Here is a 21,364-nt window from a genome sequence, read left to right as displayed (position 1 = left end):
AAGTTTTCTCCTGGTGTTTTGTCTTTTTATGATTGATGAGTAAGAACTCTTTTAACTTTGCAATTAATTTCTTTCAATTTTTTGAAATGTAAAAAATACAGAAAGGTATAAATAAGACAACAACAGGTATTACCAGTCTTTCACCTATATTATAAATCTTTTTTTTTCAGCTGTTGAATGGATCATGAGACAATTTTTCCATTTGTAATTTTAAATATGCTGTCAATGGGAATATGGGTTTTCATCTTTTGTATCTTTTGATATTTATAACAGCTTTACAGAGGTGTATTAGTCAGGGTTCTCCAGAGAAACACAACCAATGAGAGAGAGAGGCAGAGAGAGAGAGAGAGAGAGAGAGAGAGAGAAAGATTGATTTAAGGAATGGGTCATGAAAGTGTGGAGGCTGGCAAGTTCAGAATTTGCAGGACAAGGCAGGCTGGAGACCCAGGGAAGAAGTGAGGTCACAGCTGGAGTCCAAAGTCCATCCAGAGGCAGAATTCCCTCTTCTTGGGAGACATCAGAGTGTTTTCTCTTAAGGCCTTCAATTGATTGGATGAGGCCCGCCCACGTAATGGAAGGTCATCTATTTTCTCAAAGTCTGCTGTTTTAAATGTTAATCATACCTTAAAAATAACTTCACAGCAATATTTAGACAGGTGTTTGACCAAACAACTGGGGACCATAGTCCAGCCAAGTGGACATGAAATTAACCATCACAAGATAAGTAATTGTCATATAATAAACAGCATACATTTGGAATGGACATTTTTAATAAATTTTGGCGTGTGTGTGCCTGTGAAAACATCACCACAATCAAGAGAAAGAACGTATTCACATCCATCTCCTGAAACTATTTCCACTGGCCCTTTGCAATTCCTCCATCCACACCTCCCTGCCCAATCCAACCGTGGTTTCTGTCATGATACGTTAGTTGGCATTTCCTAGATACCTATAAAAATGGACTTATATACAGTATATCCTCCTTTTTTTCTGGCTTGTTTCACTCAGTAAAATTCTTTTGAGATTCATCCACGTTACTGAAGAGATCAATAAACAGTTCATTCCTTTTTACTGCCACATAATGTTCCATTGCATGGATACAACTGTTTTTCCTGAATTCACCTGTTGACGGACATTTGGGTTGCCTACAGTTTGGGCTGTCACACATCAAGCTGCTGTGAACATTCAGGTGTAGTTTTTGTATAAGCACATGTTTTCATTTCCTGTGGGTCAATATTAAGGAGTAGAATGGCTGGATCATATCACAGCTACAAACTTAACTGTGTATGAAATGGCGAACTCTTTTCCAACATGATTGTCCCACCTTACATCTGCACCAGCAGTGTATAAGAGTTCTATGTGCTGCATAGTCTCACATCTTGGTGTCTTTTTTATTGGCATCATCCTATTGGGTATAAAGCAGTATCTCATGTGGTTTTAGTTTGCATTTCCCTAATGACTAATAATGTTAAGAATGGGCTTACTTGCATATGGGCAAATAAACATTTCTGTGGAAAGTACCCACAATTTTTTACTGAGTTGTTGGCTTTCTTGATTTTTGATAGTTCTTTATATATTCCAGACACAATCTTTTATCAGACATGTAATTTGCAAATATTTACTCCCAGTCTGTGATTTGCCGTTTCATTCTCTGAACAGTGTCACTTGAAGAGCACAAGTGTTTAATTTTGATGAAGTCCTATACATCAGTTTGCTCTATAAAGTACATATTTGGGTGTCCTATTTAAGAAATTTTTGCTTAGCTCCAGACCAAAGATGTTTCAGACATGTTTTCTTCTAGAACTTTTATAGTTTTAGGTTTTTCATTTAGATCTATGATTCATTTTGAGGTAATTTTGTACATGGTGTGAGTTACACATACAAGCTTATGTTTTTGAATACGAATACTTCAATTGTTCTGGCACCATTTGTTTGAAAGACTGTCCTTTCTCCACTGAATTTTCTCTGCAGCTTTGTGAAAAACTGGCTGACAGCATTTGCGTGGCTCTATTTCTAAACTCTCCACTCTGCACCACTCATCTATTTATCTGTCTTTATGCACTGATTTGATTACTGTAGCTTTACAGAAGGTCTTGAAATGAAATAGTGTTAGCTCTCCATTTTTTTCTTTTAACTTTCCTAGATTATTTGCATTTCCATATGAATTTTAGAATCAGTTTAGGGTGTAATTGTCAACTTAACAGTTTTGAGTCTACTGAGCCATGGACACTGTGTATCTTTCCATTCAGATCTTATTTAATTTCTCTCAGCAATATTTTGTAGTTTTCAGTATACAGGTCTTCCCACCTTTTGCCATATTTATCATATTTTTGGTACAAAATGATATTTTATTAATTTTTAAAATAACTTTTATTTCAATTTTTGATTGTTCCTACTTTACAGAGTTTCGTTCGACTTTTTATATTGATCTTATATCCTGCAAAGTTGATAAACTCGGATATCAGATCTATTATCTTTTTGTTGATTCCATCAAGTTCCTTCAGAATCCTAACTTCTGCGAATAAAGACAGTTTTACTTCTTCCTTTCTAATCTGGATGGCTTTTATTTCTTTTTCTTACTTTATTGCATTGGCCAGAAATGCCAACACAATGTTGAATGTAAGTAGTTGGAATGAACATCATTGTCTTATTTCTGATCTTAGAAGTCAACCTTTCAGTCTTTTCCATTATGCCTGTTGTTAGCTGAAGTCTTTGCACAGGTGCTCTTTCAGGTTGAGGAAGTTCCCTTCCATGCCCAGATTTTGGAGGGTTTTGTCAGAAATGGATATTAAATTTTCTAAATATTGTTTCTGTGTTTACTGAGACAATCACATCATCACTTCCTTCAATTACTATTTTAGTTGTGTTTTCATTGCCATTCAGTCCAAAATACTCTCTCATTTCCCTTTTAATTTCTTCTTTGAACCATAAGTTATTTGGAAGGGGCTCATTTAGTCTCTAAACATTCAGAAGATTTTCTAGAGATTTTCTTTTATTGATTTCTAATTTAGTTTTGTTGACAAAGAACATAGTTTGCCTGACTTGAGTCCTTTAAAATAATCTGAGACATGTTTTATGCCTAGAATATGGTCTATCATGGTAAATATTTCATTTGTCCTTGATAAGAATGGAACACTGCTCTTGTTGGGCGGGATGTTGAACAAACTTCTGTCACACTGAGTAAGTTTTCAGCGTCATTCATATCATCTGTATCTTTACTGATCTGTCTACTTGTTCTATCAGTTACTGAGAGTCATCGCAGTCTTTGCCTATAATTGTGGATTTCTATTTATCCTTGCAGTTCTATCAGTTTTTACCTCAAGTATCATATTGTGAAATTCTGTAATTAAATACATGACCACTTAGGATTGTTGTGTCCTCTTGATAAATTGATCCTTCTATCATTACAAAATGGCCATACTTATTCCCAATAATAGTTTGCTATGAAATCTATTCTGCTTGAAATTAACATATCCACCCTATTAATATAGCATATCTTATTACTTTTTACTTATTTGTGTCTTTATTTTGGGGGTGAATTACTTCAAAACAGTACACTGTTGGACCTCCCTTTTCTATCCAGTCTGACAGTATCTGCTTTTCAGTGGGCATTTAGATAATTTACGTTTAATGTGAACATTTATTAGTTAGATTTTAAACTACCACACTGGCAGATGTTTTCTATTTTCTCAGCTGTTCTTTTCTTCCCATTTCTCTCTTTTTCTGCCTTCCTATGGAGTAATTGAATATTTTTATGATTCAGTTTTATGTTTTTTTCAGCTTCAACTCTGTTTTATTATATTAGTGTCTGCTTCTCACAGTGTAGCTTTATTATACCACACTGAAGGTATATTATTACACCACTTCATTTACAGTATGAGTAACACACATACCTGCTATTTCTGATGTCCTTATTTGAGTAGATCAATTCTTCCATTTAGTATTATTTCATTCTGCTCAAAGTACTCCTTTCACCATATCTTACAGAGCAGATCTATAATAGATTCTTTCATCTCTTGAATGTCTTAAAAAACATTTATTTCACCTCCATTCTTGAATAATATTTTTTAAGTATAGAGCTCTATGTTTACTGATATTTGCTTATTTATGTGTTTTCTTTTAGCACTTTAAAGATGTTTTGGCACTATCTTCCCTCCTACATTGTTTCCAACAAGAAGTCTGTTGTCTTTCTTACATGTGTTCCTCTGTATGTAACGTATATTTGTTTCTGGCGGCTTTTGGGATGTTCCCTTTAACAGTGGTTTTAGCAAACTGATTATTATGTGTCTTGGTGTAGTTTCCTTGTGCTTGGAGTTCTCTGAGCCTCCTGGATTTACACATTCACAGTTTTCCTCAAATTTGCCAATGGTTTAGCCGTGATTTCTTTAAATATCTCTTCTATTCATATTCCTTGAGGATCACCATTACACACCACCTAAAGTTAGCCCACAGCTTGATAATGCTCTAATTTTAAAACTGTTTTCCCTCTGTTTCCTTTTGAATAGTTTCTACTGCTATGTCTTCAAATTCATTAATCTTTTTTTCTTAATTTGTAATCTACCATTAATCCCACTGGTGTAATTTTCATCTCAGACATTATAGTTTTATCTCTGGAATTTCCTTTTGGGTCTTTTCAAAATATCTTCCATGTCTCTGCTTAGCTTTGTGACCATATGCCTTACTGTTTCAAAAACTTTTAAAATGCTTTGTCTGCTAGTTCTCACACCTGTGTCAGTTCTGGCATGGTTTCAATTGATTGATATACCGCCTCCTGATGTCCTCTGTTGAAATGTCCTCTACATAGAAGTCCTGGAGATTTTTAACCGGACAACAGACATTATGAGTTTTCCTTGTTGGGTGCTGGATAGTTTTGTGTTTCTGTGAATATTCTCGAGTTTTGTTCTAGGTTGCAGTGAATTTACTTGGAAGCAGTTTGATCCTTTTGGGTCTCGCTTTTGGAGATTATTTGGGGTGGGGGGGCAAGAGCAGTACATAGTCAAGAAGTAATGATTTTCCACTGTTAAGGCAAGTCCCAGATTTTGAGCACTCAACCCATTGCCCCATGAACCTTGACGTTCTGTCTGGGACAAAGTAATAGGAACAAGCACTAATATTGGGCCCTGTGTGAACAGTGGGAACCATTACCTCTGATCCTCTTGTGGTTCTTTCTCTGGCCTGAGGCAGTTTCCACCCACATGGACTGGCTAATTCTCAGCTGAGAGGGGGGATGCTCTGTCGATCTTGGGTTTTCTCTCTGGGCAGATCTCTCCTCCTAGGCATTCTGTGGGTGACCTTTAGCCATCCTGGTCCCTCTGTACTCTGACTCTACGTCCTCAGCTCTGAGAACCTGCCCAGCTCCACCTGGGTCCTGCTCCCTGCAGTGCAGCCTGGCAACTCTTTCTAGGCAGTAAGTTGGGACAACCCCAGGGCTCCCTTTGTTTGTTTTGCATCTTCCAGGGGTCACTGTCCTTTGTTGCCTGATGACCAGTATCTTGCAGACCATAGTCTCATATACTTTGTCCACTTTTCGATTGGTTCAGGTGGGACGTTATATTCTATCACTGTTAGTCCATCATTTTTGAAAGCAAAACTCTTCCTGTTTGTGTTTTTTATAATTAAGAGCCCTTTACCCTGCAGAATATGTGATAAAGTAGTCATCCTTTCAGTTACTCGGCGCTTAACGCTGTGCTGAGCCCTGGAGAGGCAAGATCTCCAGCACAACCCCTGGCCCCTGGGGAAGAGTCACAGCAGATGTGACAGGTGCTTCAATGGCCAACAGGTGAGCATGGGGGACAGGCATTGCCATGCCAGCTCGGGGCAGGGTTCTGAGCAAAAGGCAGTGGCTGCTTCCAGAATGGATGAGAAGGTGTCCGCTGAGAGAGAGCACTGAAGGCAGAAGAAGCAGCTGTGCAGACGCCCAGGGACAGAGGGATGTCCAGGCAAAGGTAAATCGTTTGGCAAGCCTGGAGTTTAGTGTGTGGGGGAAGGAGCAGCGGGACTTGAAGTGAGAGCATCCGTTCATTCATCGTTAACTAGGGCTCAGTCCTAGAGGCCCCAGTGGCCTTGGGCAGGTGTCCCAACCCACAGTCACACGGGGGTGCCGAAGGGTGCGTTTGCTGGGTTGAGGCCTGAAGGAAGGCCCAAGAGTCAGGGCTGAGGTGTTTCAGGGGCAGCCCTCACCCTGAAGGTCTCCCTAAGCTTGGTGTCAGAAGACAGTTCTCAGCCGTCATCATGACTAGATATTTAATATTTGGCTACAAATAGTTAATAATATTTGGCTACTATTTTGTGAGGTGTGATATGGCTTCTGGTTTTATAATAAATATGTCATTATTTTGAAGCACCTACTGAATTGATCAGGGCTAATTTAACAGGATACCTGAGATTTAACAGAAAATGCTACAGGGAAAAACATAAAGAAGGAATAAATGCATAACTAAACAGGGGAAGGGGAGTAGATAGTTCGATGGGTGCTGAAGCTGAATCCAGCCCTGCCCGGCCTGAGGAGCCACCCCCAGCTGCCCTGCTTGTATACCGCCATCCACCACTCAGATCGTGCGGTCGTCATGCTGCACTGGGTAAGTGATGCAGCGTCTCAGGCCCAGAGAGAACAGGCCTGTTAAACAGGCCCGGCATCTCAGAGGGTCCGTGTCCAGCCCTGGGCACGAGGACAAGGGACCCTGAGCGTCTACCCACTGCCCACGGTCCTTCTCTCTGTGGCCAAGACCTTACAGCATCACCTTTACGCCCTGGACTCTCCCAACCAGCCCCTGCAGGCACTGGATCACACCCCAGGGCTCGACCCACATGGCCTTTGTGGTGGGTCATCTCCCAGCCTCATGTGGGCGGTCAGCACTTCTCGACCACTCTTCTGGCCTTCTTGGAGTTTCATTTTGAACATTTCCAGATGCATGCAGATGTGGACTGTTCCGTGGGCCCCTTCCCATCACCGGGCTCCTGCCCACTTTGATTCATCTTGTCTGTCTAAAGGCCCTTCCTGCACTTTCCAGAAATGGCCCTAGCGCTGAAGCAGGTGGACCCGCTTGTGTCCAGAGGCTCCGCAAGGCTGAGGACATGTCTGCTGGGGGCCCTGGGCACCATCCAGGTGTTGAGGTGTGAAGATGGTGCTAGAAAGCTGCTGGCCTGGCAGGCCCTGCTGCTGACGGGTAGATAGCCTTGCAAGGATTTTCTCCCCCAAATTGCTTTTATTAAGTACTTTTAAACACCAACTTTAAATCTTGAAACAGTTTTAGATTTATAGAAAAATGGTGAGGATAACACAGAGTTCCCATATACGCAGCACTCATTTCCCCGGCTGTCCACATCTCAGGTTAGTGCAGTGCGTTTGTTACCGTGCTGATACCTTATTTGACACTAAAATCCATGTTCTCTTCAGATCCGCTTCATTTTCACCCGATGCCTTTTGCTTTTCTTATTGTTTGGTCCCAGGACCCCACTGACGTCCCGCGTGACCTTTGGTCATTATGTCTCCTTAGGCTCACTGGGTTGGGACAGTTTCTCAAATCTTCTTTGCTTTTGAAGACCTTGGCAGCTCCTTGAGAAGTGCTGGGGAGGTGTCGTGTAGGTGCCCATCTATTGGGATTTGTCTAATGTTTTTCTCAGGGTTAGGCGGTCCTGGGTTGTGGGAGGAGGACCACAGAGGCGAAGTGTCCTCGTCACCTCGCATCTGGGCCCACGCTGTCAACCTGGCGGATCGACGTGGTGCTGGCCTCTGCCACTCGGCTCAGGTGGGCTTGTCAGGCTTCTCCTCGTTTTACTCCTCCTTGGAAGGCTGTCATTATGCAAGGCCCACACTTAAGGGGTGGGCGTTGTGCCCCGGCTCCTTGAGCAGGAAGCGTCTACAAATTACGTGGAATGTTTCTGCCCGAGAGATGTGTCTCTTGTCCTCTTTATTTCCTCAATTATGGATTTATATTAGCATGGATTCGGGGCTATGTTTTTACACAGGTTATGATTTAAAGCTGTGCCTGATTCATTTTGTCGCTGTGGCCATTGGGCGCTCTCTCAGCAGCTCCTGTATCCCTTTGGCATATACCCTCATCACTGTGGGTGTTACGTCTTTAGCAGATTATTCAGTATTTTCAAGCTATGATTTTATCCATCTGTCCACTGGTCTGTACAACAAAGCATCTATGATAAGTGGAAGACAACCTGGGAGGGGACCCTGTGTCAGGGCAGCCTCAGGAAAATCACAGCTGGTTTGTTGGAGATGGAATTATATTTCCTGCTGGGCTTTTCCCAGCTCTATGGGATAGAATTGACATATAACACTGTGTGAGTGTAAGGTGTATAACGCAGTGATCGTATGTATGCACATATGGCAGAATGATGATCATGCTAAGATGGGTTAATATAGAGGTTCCTCAAAAAATTAAAAATAGAACTACCTTATGATCCAGCAATCCCGCTTCTGAGTATATATTGAAAGGAGCTGGAATCAGGATTCTGAAGACATATCTGCACCTTCATGTTCATTGTAGCGTTATTCACAGTAGTCAAGACACAGAGACACCCTAAGTGTCCCCTGGTGGATGGATGGGTAAAGAAGACGTGGTATATAAAGACGATGGAATATTATTCATCTGTGAGGAAGAATGACACGTGCTGCCCCTTACAACAACATGGATGGACCCTAACGGTGTTGTGCTCAGTGAGGTAAGTCAGAGGAAGACAAATACTGTGTGATCTCACTCACACGTGGAATCTGAAAAAAACTAACATAGAAAGAGAGAATCGATTGGTGCTTCTTCCTCTTTTGACATGATAAAAAGAGACCCCAGCCCCATCACCAGCTTCCAGACCCCCAGCTGCAGGCCTCAGGGCAGGGCTTGAGGACGGTCCCAGCTGACCGCTCTGGGGGTCACCTTCGGGTGAAGGTCTCTGGGACACAAGCTCCAGGTGATTTCCTCTGGACACTGACTGGGGTGCCCTCCCCACTCTGTCACAGTTTATTCGTATTATGACGGAGGGAGGGCTATGTTGCCAGTTTCACCCTGTTCCTCAGAGCCCTGCAGGTTCAGGGTAGGGCCTCGGATCCCACGGAAGGGGAAGGTGGGATGGATTTGACCAGCCGGGGTTCCCACTATCACGTCAACAGGGGCAGCTTCTGTTGCTTTGAGCCTTGAGTTGCCCTGAGATGCCACTTGAAGAAAATTCCAAAGCCACAGCTCTGAGTGTCTCTCGGAGGCCTCAGTCCCCCTGCAGTGGCTATCCATCCCCTTGCTGCCCAGCCCTGGCCCTACTTCTGATGGCATCGCCCCAATTGCCTTCTCCCGCAGGGAACTGCCCCCATGTCTTTGCCTGTGTGTTTGGGATGGGCTGGTCCATCCCCTCACCCCAAATTGGCAGGATTCCCCCCAAACCAGTGATCAGTTCCTGTACCAGCCAGTTCTAGGGCTTTTGCAGAAATGACTGGGAAAGAAATTGTTCACAGCGGCCTCCACACGTGGGACAAACGCCTGGGGCTGTTGAGAGGCACTGCGTGGAGAGGCTCTGTCCCCAGGACTGTGTCACGCAGAACCCAAGGTGGGGGCATGGAGGGACCACAGGGGACGTTGCTCACCCCTTGGTCTCCAAAGCCAGACTCAGCTCAGAAGGAATACCATCCATCCTTTCTCTTTTTTTCAGCTGTGCAAATACACACACTCCTTCAGGATGGAGTGGGTTTGAAAGAGGTCGCCCACTTCCAGTGAAAGATTCCTGCCATGAGAGGCATGCCCCCTGAGACCCAAGCCTGGAGAAAGCAGGCTTCATCCCGCCTGCCCGCCCTCCACGGGGAGGACGCATCCGGAGACCCCGCTCCCTGAAGACCCCCCCTCACGCCCGCCCGGCCTGGAACATATTCTCAGGAGGCTGTTTCACTTCTTGGACTTTGAGACCAAGAGATTAATGGGCTGAAGTTTTTTTTTTCAGGGGCGCTGCCTTTTGAATGGTCCTGTAGTTAAGATGCTAATGGCTGTTTATACAACCTTCTCCTTCTGAGCCCAGCTACTTTCTGAATAACAAGGACTGTCCTCTTTGTTATGGTGGAAAGCAGCACTGAGAGCAGAATCCTTCATTAAATCACTGTTTGCATCTTCTTTTCCTCACACGAAAAAGGAATTTACTAATGCTCATTAATTTTTTGTGGTGTGAATAAATTTTAGGGAATTCTTCTCCCCACAGCCCGTTTCCTTTGTGAGTGAGGATAAACACCTTCATTCCTTGCTGGGCTGTTGGACAGTGCCCTGAGAGAACAGCTTCTTAATCAGAGTCTTAAAAAAAGACTCTTCGCCAACCTCATTCAGAAAGACATTGCGTGAGTTTGCGGGGTTGGAGCGAGGTCAGCCTATGGTCGCAGCTCCGGGGCTGGAAGCAAAACCCCCTGGTGGCCCTGCCCCCCCAGGACCGGCTGACCCTGAAAGTGCAGGTCCCTCCTCGCCCGCGGACCCAGGGCCCACATCCCGCTCATTCTAGGGACAGGCCTGAGGCCGAGCGGCCTGTGAAGGTGACCCATGAGCCCCAGGCAGGCCTAGGCCCTGCGCCAGGATCCCTTCTCCATCCCTCCGTCCTGAAGTGGCTGCCACTTCTCCTTAGATTCAAAGCAGCTATGTTCCTTCCCGAGTCCTTTCCTCCGGCTGCTTCTAGCCCAAGCCCCACATCGGGGAGAGAGTGCATGACCACGAACAGGCATCTGGACGGTGATATTTGCCCATCAAAACTTCAGTGACCAGCATGGGCAGAGCCGGACAAAACTTCCCTGGGGCTGCTCTGTGTGCTCTGGTCCCTAACCCGCCACCCCCCCAAAAAATGTGTTTTCTTGTGACTCTGCAGCCAGAAGCCATAAATCAAGTTGTCTGCAGGGCCATGCTCCCTCCGACGGCTCCAGCGGAGGGTCCTCCAGCTCCTGAAGGCCGGGGGCTCCTTGGCTTGTGGCCACATCGCCCTTCCCTGCCCTCGTTGTCACGCGGCCCCTCCTCGGAGTCTGCATCTTCTCTTCTTCTGCATCTTAGTCTTTTATAAGGACACTTGTCATTGGATTTAGGGCCCCCTGAGTAATCCAGGATGATCCCATCTTGAGGTCCTTAGGTACATCTGCAAAGTTGCTTTTTCCAAATAGGGTCACCTGCACAGGCCTGGGATTAGGACGTAGGGGCCCCCATTCAACCCACTCAGCCGCTTTTATCTGTAATAGATTTTCTCCATCTGCTTTTCCAGACTGTGGTGTATATTGCCCACCCCTGACAGCCTAGCAGTGCCACCCTGAAGGGCCCCCATTTGCTGCAGCTGCGGCCAGTCTCCCGCCAACTCAGCCCTCCCTCCTGCCCACCCCTCCCCCGTGCCCACCACCACGCTCTCTTGTGACTCAGGGTTTGTTGTCAGACAAAATGGTTTCACCATGAGCTGTGGAAACTCAAAGTCTTCACCTCACCTCTCTCAGTTCAGCTTTCGTCTCTAAGCAGTTGGTCACTAGGACATCCTCGTAGGGCTTTAAGAGGTTAGATGAAATGCATCGCAAGGCACGTGCACAGCCCCGGGCTCCATCAACGTGTGCGAGAAGGGTGAATAACCGAGGTAAGGCATGTGCGGTGGGGGGGGCGGCAGCTGTCAGAGCGTCTGGCTGGGCCATTTGGCTGGTGCAGGGCACACATCAAAGCTGGAATAAAACAGTGGACCTTACACGGCATCTCGGAGCCCTGGAGCTGCCCCAGGTGCATTGACCTCACTCTAAGGTAAAGCTGTCCCCATCCGCTGAATTTCTATTAGCCATGATCACGTTATTGTTGGGTCAAAAGAAACAAAAAAAAATCCTTGACATATATTAACATTTGATACCTAAAATAAGATTCTACCTTAAGAAAGTAAAACTAGTTACATTCAATATGTTAAGTCAGCAAAGAACAGAGATAGATGAACAGAATGTTGGCACACAGGCCAGCTTCCTAACACATCACGTTGGAAACACCCACACTTGAAACCTGTCTGCTGGTCCTTGGATCGGGGATGTCCTATGGTTGACATTGTGACTTAAAGTAGCCAATCGACAAAACTACAGAAGCAGGGTGGGACCCCGTGAACAAGGAGCCATAGGGTCTCCTGCACAGGACTGCGTGGACATCAGCGGCCAGCCCCCATCCCCAGGGTACGTGAGCCCTGCACCTGCAGACACCTGGGTGTGCACCTGGGGCAGGAGCCCACACTGATGGACATCAGGTGCGGCCTCCGCCCTCCCCTCCAGGGGGGACTGTGACACAGAGGGAAGGGGCAGGGGTTCTGGTACGCCTGGAAGGGTGTGTTTATCCCTCAGTCCCGCAGTGCCCACCCCGCAGCCTGTGGGAAATGCTGCAGGGGTTGACCAGCAGGCCTGACATCAGCCCTGGTCCTGTGGGTCCCAGGGAGGGCAGAGGGGGTGAGGCTTCTGACCAAGTTGCCTCCTGGGATCGTTGTCTGAAATGTACAAAGTGGAATCCTAATTTTGCCCACAGGCAGAAACAGAAGGCTTTTATCATGGTTGTGATTATGAAAGGTAGAGTTTCTTATCCTCTCATCGGATCAATGCCTGGAGACCTCTGCCCTCTACAACCCCGTGGGTCTCACCTCCTCCAGGATGGCCTCCTACCACCTCCTGTGCGTCCATCTCACCCTGGGTTCCCTGTTCCCAGGCTGATGGTCCCCAGTGGGACCCGGTGCTGCTGTCTCTCTCTTGGGCATGGGACCTCACTGCCCCCTCCATGGCCTCTGCACACACCGAGTGCTGGAAGTGCCCAACAGTGTAGCTTCTTCAGAACTCTGTGGCTTCACCTCCTGCTTTGTTCAGAAAGCTTTCCCCCTCTTTCAAAAGCTAATGTTTTATTTACCCTTTTTATTTTCATTATATATACTAGGATTCTTTTAATTGGGATCCCGTTAGCCTGTAGACATTGACCTATTTCTTGCAGTTAAAAAAAAAATCACCCAGTCATTAAATACAATTATTACTTCACTCTTCTATCTCTTCAATCTACCCAACTATTACATGCTCTTGATTACTGTAATATTAGCCACAATAAAAATCAGAGAAATTTACCCAGAATCCTATAACACCTACAAATTAAGGGTCTTCTTTTTTTTCTAAGCTCTCTCTCAGGCTCTGTCCATATGCCTGTATAATTCTTGTTATTATACAAGAATATATATATTCTTGTATAATATATATTATACATATATATAGTATATATATGTATACATATATATAATGTATATATTATATATATTATATATATTATATATAATATATATTATATATAATATATAATATATTATATATAATATATATAATATATTATATATTATATATTATATATAAATATAATATAATATATATAATATATTATATATAATATATAAATATAATATAATATATATTATATATATAATATAATATATAATATATATAATATATAATATAATATATATTATATATAATATATATTATATATATAATGTATATATAATGTATACATTATATATGTATATATTATACATATATATATTCATTTTGTACTAAATCTGTATTTTTTTCTACTTCATTCTACAAAAATAACCATTATTTTTGCTTTATAGTCTTTACAATGTGTTTTTGCTCGAAAAATTCTAAATAAAAGACAAAAATATAAATAATTTAAAATCCTATCACTTAACAGCAACCACAAGGATTTACTGTCAGGACAGGGCAGCGAGTTTGTATTGCAACAACTCCCTTTGCTCTGCACTCATAGAAATGATGAACCACGTGTGAACAGAGAAAATGCAGACAGTGTCAGGCTCTGAAACCAGGAGACGCGCCTCTATGAGTTTCATTTCAAGAGGTGGGGGGCAGGGAGGGAAGGGGAGAGTGTGACTGTTGAGTGGGGTGAACGAGGGTCACTTATCTCTGGGTCCACACAAGGAGGACAAGGTTTGACACCTCTGTATAATGGAGACCAGAATATCAGACTGGAGATGAGTCGGGCTGTAGCCAAGGGGTGGAAGGAGCCCCATGAAATAAGACTGCAAATAGCTTTTGCTCTAAGATCCAAGGACCCTAATTTGAAGGGAGCTGCAGGCCTGGGGAGATGAGAGGAAACAGACATAACCGTGTGGCTGGGATCTGAGCCTGGTACCCGCTGGCATCACGGATGGGCCTGCCTTGTCTCCAGCATCCCTGCCAGCCCGCACACGATCCTGTGTAAGACCTGGATCTGGATGTACCTCAGGTGGAGTGGAGGCACGGTCCTCAGGTGGGGGAGGTGAGAGCAGGGAGAAGGAGGCAGGAGAGACACAGAAACAAAGGGAAAACCGCCCCAAACTCCACCCATCAGATCTGACTTGGAAACCCAAACTGAGAAAGGCCTACAAAAGTATAAGTCTGAGAAATAGAACCAAGGAAATAAACTCCTGCCATAGAAATGGGCTGTAGGTGAAAATCATTCAGACCTTCACAGAGAGATGAACAGAAGCGTCAAAACAAGTATGTTGAAGGTGTTTACAGAGATAATTGAAGGTACAGTTTCAATCACAAAAGAATAAAAAACAAGGAGAAAACAGAGAAAACGCTAGCAGAACTGATTTTTGTGAAAAATAACTAGCTGGAGACCTTAAATATTGATTAAAAGCGAGTCATTAAAATAAACTTTATACTCTGTAGCTTGTCTTTTCATTTTGTTTATGGTTTCCTTTGCTGTGCAAAATCTTATAAGTTTGATTAGGTCCCATTTGTTTATTTTTGGTTTTGTTTCTATTGCCTTGGGAGACTGACCTAATAAAACATTGGTATGATTTATGTCAGAGAATGTTTTACCTATGTTCTCTTCTAGGAGTTTTATGGTGTCATGTCTTATGTTTAAGTCTATAAGCCATTTTGATTTTATTTTTGTGTAAGGTGAGAGGGTGTATTCTAACTTCATTGCTTTACATGGGGCTGTTCAGCTTTCCCAACACCATTTGCAGAAGAGACTGTCTTTTCCCATTGCATATTCAAAGAAGATGTGGTACATACAACAGAATACTACTCAGCCATAAAAAAGAATGAAATAATGTCATTTGCAGCAACATGAATGCAACTAGAGATTATCATACTAAGTGAAGTAAGTCAGAAAGAGAAAGACAAATACCATATGATATCACTCATATGTAGAATCTAAAATATGACACAAATGAACACATTTATGAAACAAAATCAGGGACATAGAGAATAGACTCATGGTTACCAAGGAGGAGGGGGGTGGGAGAGGGTAGTAGGGGGATTTGGGGATTAGCAGATGCAAACGGGTATATATAGAATAGATAAACAACAAGGTCCTACTGTATAGCACAGGGAACTATGTTCAGTATCCTCTGATAAACCATACTGGAAAAGAATGTGTATATATATGCATGACTGAGTCACTTTGCTGTAGAGCAGTAATTAACACAACATTGTAATTCAGCTATACTTCAATAAAAAATAAACTTAAAAAAAGAAAATGAAAAAATAAACTTTATAAAAAAGGAAGACGTGTGTTGAACTCTAGCCTGCTTGAATGCTGTCAAAATGAGAAGTACTGAATTGGAAGGTAGCACAAAGGAAGTCATCGAAAATACAAAATCCAGACATGTGCTGAAATGAGCCTGTTTCAGCTTTAGATTAGATGCATGACAGCAAATGCTTCATTTCAAAGTGAGACCACAACACAGGAATTTCAAAGTTAATGGTCGAGAACTAATGGAATCATTCTTAAAAGCATCACCAACCTCAAGGTTGCAGAAGGTCAGGGAAGTGGAGGTTCAGGAGGGCTTTTGAGAATTTTTGAAGAGACCCATCTGTATCTCAAAATTCCCCACAGTGACTACTGCCCACTTTGCTAAGGGATTAAAGTTTAAAAACTTCATCACAAGAGACTCAGAAAAAGGTACTGAAAAAGCCAATATCCATTCTGGATGAAAAATGACTTGTCAACTTGGAATTGAAAGTAAACTCTTAGCCTGAAGGGCATATATCAGAAATATAAACAAGAGTCATACTTAGTGACAACATTTTAAAAACATTCGTTTTGAATTCGGGAACAAGACGAGGAGCCAGCTCTCACTGCTTCTCTTCAAATTTTCACTGAATTCAAACCAATGCAATTAGACAAGAAAAACAGTGAATTCAGAAATGATAAAAATTGTACAATTATATCTGTTTGCAGAAGATATGATTTTATACCTCAAAGAAACAAAACAATCAAATAAACAAAACTACCAAGAAGATGTCAGGATATGTGATTTTACAAAATTTCAATTGTTTTCCAAAACAATAATAAAAAACATAAAAGAAAAGGTTCCCATTTATCTCCTCTCAAAACACTATAAGGTGACAAAGAGTTACCAGGCCTCTATATAGATTATAAACTTAAAAGGACAAAAATATAGATCTGAATAAATGGCTAGATATGTTTATGAGCTGGAAGTCTTAGTGGTGTACACAGGTCAATTCTCCTTCAACTAGTCTTTAAAGTTAATGTAATTCCAGTCAAAATTCCAGTAGTATTTTTCACAGAGCATGACAAGTTTTTTATTATATATTGGAGAAGGACAGACAATAATGGAGTTAATTGTGAAAAAAAAGATGAAGGGCTTACCCTACCATGTTTTAGCACATATTGGATGGCTATAGAATTAAGACAATATATTGAGAGTCCTGTGACAGACAAATAAACCAATGGAAGGCAATAACCCAGGATAGACCCAAGTACACGTAATCAATATATGGCAGGGCTGAGATAGCCTCAATGAGAAAAAGATAGATTTTTTTTTCAATACATGGGCAATTGCTTATCAATATGGAAAAAGTATCATTATTTCATATCATATTCAAAAATTATATCCAGGTGGACTGAATACTAAGTATTAAAAAGCAAACTTTAAAATACTTTAGATCTCTTTTGATAAGCAACATAATGGATGAAATATCCTGTTATAATAGCCCTCAGAATGGGGAATAAAGTGCAAAATACATGCATTTAAATTCTTGTCTCTACTCAAAGGTAGCAATAAAAATCTTCAGGAATAAAAAAATAACAGGAAAGTACAAAACCAGGCTCTAAAGAGATCGGTGACCCATATAGGCATATCCCAGCTATAATAACGTGGAGTTTGCGTGTCTGACAGTGGCACAGATAGGACCCAAAATGAGGAGCCAAATATGTGTCCTTGTCTGTGGTTGGGACGTGCTCAGTAAGGGAGGAGTCCGGAGATGAATTTTCCCTGAAGAAGAGAAGAAACAGACACTTGTATCAACTCTGGTTCTTGGCAGAGGAAAAATGTAGATTCCTTTGAAGATTCATACATCTCAAAACTCTGTGGAAGGTTTATGGCTTGAATACACATCTTCTGTAGAGCCCTACAACACTGTAGTTGATACTTCACTTTTAAACATGGTCCCAGGTTCAGAGGGCTCAAAGGTCCTGGCGGAATAAAACGCAATATTCTCTGTAATTATACACCCACAAACCCAACCTCAGGGCCTGCCCAGCGAATGGCCCATTGAAAACACCATAAACACACAAATACACAGGATACTGCCAGGTAGGGAAACACACACAGCAGCAACACCACCCCACAGAGATGTCAGATTTGGCGGATCGGCAGGTGTAGATTATAAATACATATGCGTCACATGTTTCAGTGGAAGAGGGAACACAAAACATGGACAGGGAACGAAACACTATTAAAAATGGGAGCTTAGTAATCAAACAAGCAAACAAACAAAAACTAGTTAATCCCTGGAAATGAAAAATGTCGTAACTAAAATGAAAAGCCGTATGCACAGGTGATATATCAGAGAGCTTGAAAAGGAGATACGGCGTCAAAAGAGAGTGCAAATCAAATGTGACGTGACGTTGGGGAACTTGGATCCCACTGACAGATGAGAACTTGTTTCTCAGTCGTGGAGGAGGGAACACATTCACACACTCAGAGACAGAATGAGCAGGAGATCGCGGGTCGAGAGCCCTGGGGAAAGGTGATGAAGCCTTTGAATAGCATGTCAAATTTCAGCTATGTTCCTGCTCTGAAAAAAAGGAAAAGGTTTCTCACTGTACCCTTATAACATTTGTTTAGAAGAATTATTCTTGAAAACCCACAGTCAACATTTGATTCGTTCATTGTTCCTTTGGAAAATGAGGACATAGCTGCCTTATAAACTTTATTGTATAAAATATAAGATAAAATTGTATTCCTAGTTTATACATATTCTTAAGCCCAAATTCAACTTTAAAATAATCTGCTGTGATATTCCAGGTTGTATTTAGATTTTCTTTAAGTGGGGGGTCCTTTTTCAGGACTAGTGCTTCTTGGACATGTGGGTTGCCTGCACTGACCGATACCCTCCCCAAGGCAGCACCAATTCAATTCACATTTCCACCCCCAGGGTGTGAGAGCTCCTGTGACTTGCAATCAGATGGGTGAAAAGTGGTGGGTTTTTTCCTTATTTTTATTTGAATTCTGTTAAGTATGAATAACGCTGAGCATCTTTTCATGTGTTCAATGGACACTTGTATTTCTTTTATCTGAAAACTATCTCTTTTGGTTCTTTGCCCGGTTTTCTTTTGAGTACTTCATGTTGTACTTTGGACTTATACACACATTGTAAATTAAGACACAACCATGTGTTGGCCATATGTATTGAAAAACATTTCCCTCTCTATTATCTGTGTTCTGTCATTGTTTCTGACATTTTTAATCTTGAAAACAATTTGCCTTTCTATATAGTTAAAATAAAGAAGGCTCTCCTTTCTCCACTGCACCTTCTTTGTACCTTTGTCAAAAAAATCAGTAGGTCATCCATGTAAGGGTCTGATACTGGACTCTATTCTGTTCCATGGGTCTCCTTGAATATCTTTACATCAATAAAACACCATCTTCATTACTATAGCTCCAGAGTCAGTCTTTAAGTATTAAAATCAGGTAGTGCAATTCCTCTAATTATATTCTTCCCTTTTGAAAACACCTTTAGCTATTCTGGTCCTTTTGCTTTCTTATATAAATTTTAGAATTGGCCACAAAAATTCCTGCTGGCATTTTGATAGTAATTGCATATAAACCTATTGATCATTTTGAGGAGAATAACATCTTTATTACGTTAGTCTTTCAATCCATTACCAGTGTGTGTCTTTCCTTTCTTTAGGTTTCTTTGATTTATTTAATCAGAATTTTATAGTTTTCAAATAATAGTATCTCACCTGTTTTGTTATTCCTGTGTGTCATGTACTTTTTTTTTTGCGGTACGCGGACTTCTCACTGTTGTGGCCTCTCCCGCTGCAGAGCACAGGCTCCGGACGTGCAGGCTCAGCGGCCATGGCTCACGGGCCCAGCCGCTCCGCGGCATGTGGGATCCTCCCAGACCGGGACACAAACTCACGTCCCCTGCACCGGCAGGTGGACTCTCAACCGCTGCGCCACCAGGGAAGCCCTCTTCTTGTTTCTTTAACTTGGGGTTCATTGAAGTTCTCGGATCTGTGAGCTTTTAGTTTCCATGAAATTTGCAAAATGTTCAGCCATTATTTTTTAAAGTATGCGTCCTTGTGTCCCCTCTCTGGGGACCCCAAGTACACATCTATTAGGCTGCTGAAAGTTTCCTTATAGCCCACTGATGCTCTGTTAATTTTTTATGTCTTTTGTTCTCTGTACATTTCAATTTAGATAGTTTCTATTGCTATATTTTCACATTCTCTAATATTTTCTTCTACAAAGTCTAATCTACCGTTACTCCCAGTTAGTACACTTTTCATCTCCTACATGTAGCTTTCATCTCTACATGTTCGATTTGGGTCTTTTTAATATCTTCCATGTCTCTACTTAACATGTTCGATCTTTAGTACTTTGAACTATGATAGGCAGCTACAATAACTATTTTCAAGTCCTTTTCCACTAATCTTAATATCGGTGTTAGTTATGGGGTGGTTTCCATTGATTGATTTCTCCCTTCATTTGGGGCTGAAATTTCTGCTTGCTTGTATGCCTGGTAATTTTTGATTAGATACCAGACATTATTAACTTTACCTTGTTGAGTGTTGAATATTTTTATATTCTTAAAATGTTCTTGAGCTTTGTTCTGATGTATAGTTATGTTACTTGGAAACAGTTTTATTCTTTCAGTAATTATTCCACATTTATTAGGCAGGACCAGAGCAACACTGAGTTAGGGCAATTTTCCCCTATTACTGGGGCATGACCTTTCTGAGTAATCTATCTAGTGTCCCATAAATTAGGAGGTTTTTAGCTGACTTCTAGGAACAGGTAATATTCCTGGCCGTATGTGAGTTTTGGGTATTTTTCTCACTGTTCTTTTTGCTCTTCCTGAACTTAAGTAGTTTCCTCACTTTTATATACCAATCAATATTCTGCCCCCTCTTTCTGCGTCACTCTTTTAAATATTCTGTCCTACAAATTCCAGCTGCTTTAGTCAGCTCGGATTCTAGGCTTGGTCTACTCAACTCAAGCATCTACCAGGCTCCCTGTGGGTTTTCTTTCTCTGTACTCTCAGTGATGGGAAACTCTTTAGGCAGTCAGCTGGAGCAGTTGGGGAGATCACCTCACTGGTTTTCCATCTCTCAGGGATCCCTGTCTTTCATTGCCTGATGTCCAGTATCTTGAAAACCATACTTGGTTTTAATTTTTCATATATTGTGTCCGGCTTTGTTGTTGTTTCAGGCAAGAGGTTAAATCTGACCCCTTTACTCCATCTCTGTCATAAATGAACATCAACTCTGAAGTTTTTTTTAAAGATGTGACAATATAGAAAATAAATACACCTGAGTCCATATGGATATAAATGAATGAGTGAATAAATGAACAAATGAGAGAGAAGAGACAAATCTTCATTGTAGAATAATCCCAAACACTATATGTAGATATCCTCCCTCTGGGAGGTAGAGATTCATCCCGAAGAGTGGGTTAGTCTCAGGGATTGTTTCCAAAGAATAGGCTAGGAAAGGAAAAACAGTAACTGTACAGTGGAGAGCCTGGCAAATACCCCTGTAGCCAAGTGATGGAGGTCAACATCACCAATGATAAGTCATGTGATATCATGTGTCCCCTGATATGACATGATGAGAAGGGCACTTCCCCTCTGCACTATTATTTCCAGAAATCCATACCCCTAGTCTAATTATGAGTGAAACAACAGAAAAACCCAGGTTCAAGGATATTCTACAGGGTACATGGCCTGTACTCTTCCAGACCTTCAAGGTCATAAACAATAAGGAAAGATATAGAAAATGCGGCAGACAGATGAGACTGAGATATGACCACTGGACATCACGGAGGATCCTGGATTAGATCCTAGAACAGAAAGAGGACATTAATGGACAAACTGGTGAATAAG

This window comes from Pseudorca crassidens, chromosome 11 (genome assembly GCF_039906515.1).
Source record: "Pseudorca crassidens isolate mPseCra1 chromosome 11, mPseCra1.hap1, whole genome shotgun sequence".
NCBI classification, from domain to species: Eukaryota; Metazoa; Chordata; class Mammalia; order Artiodactyla; family Delphinidae; genus Pseudorca; species Pseudorca crassidens.
This window is presented reverse-complemented; position numbering follows the sequence as displayed.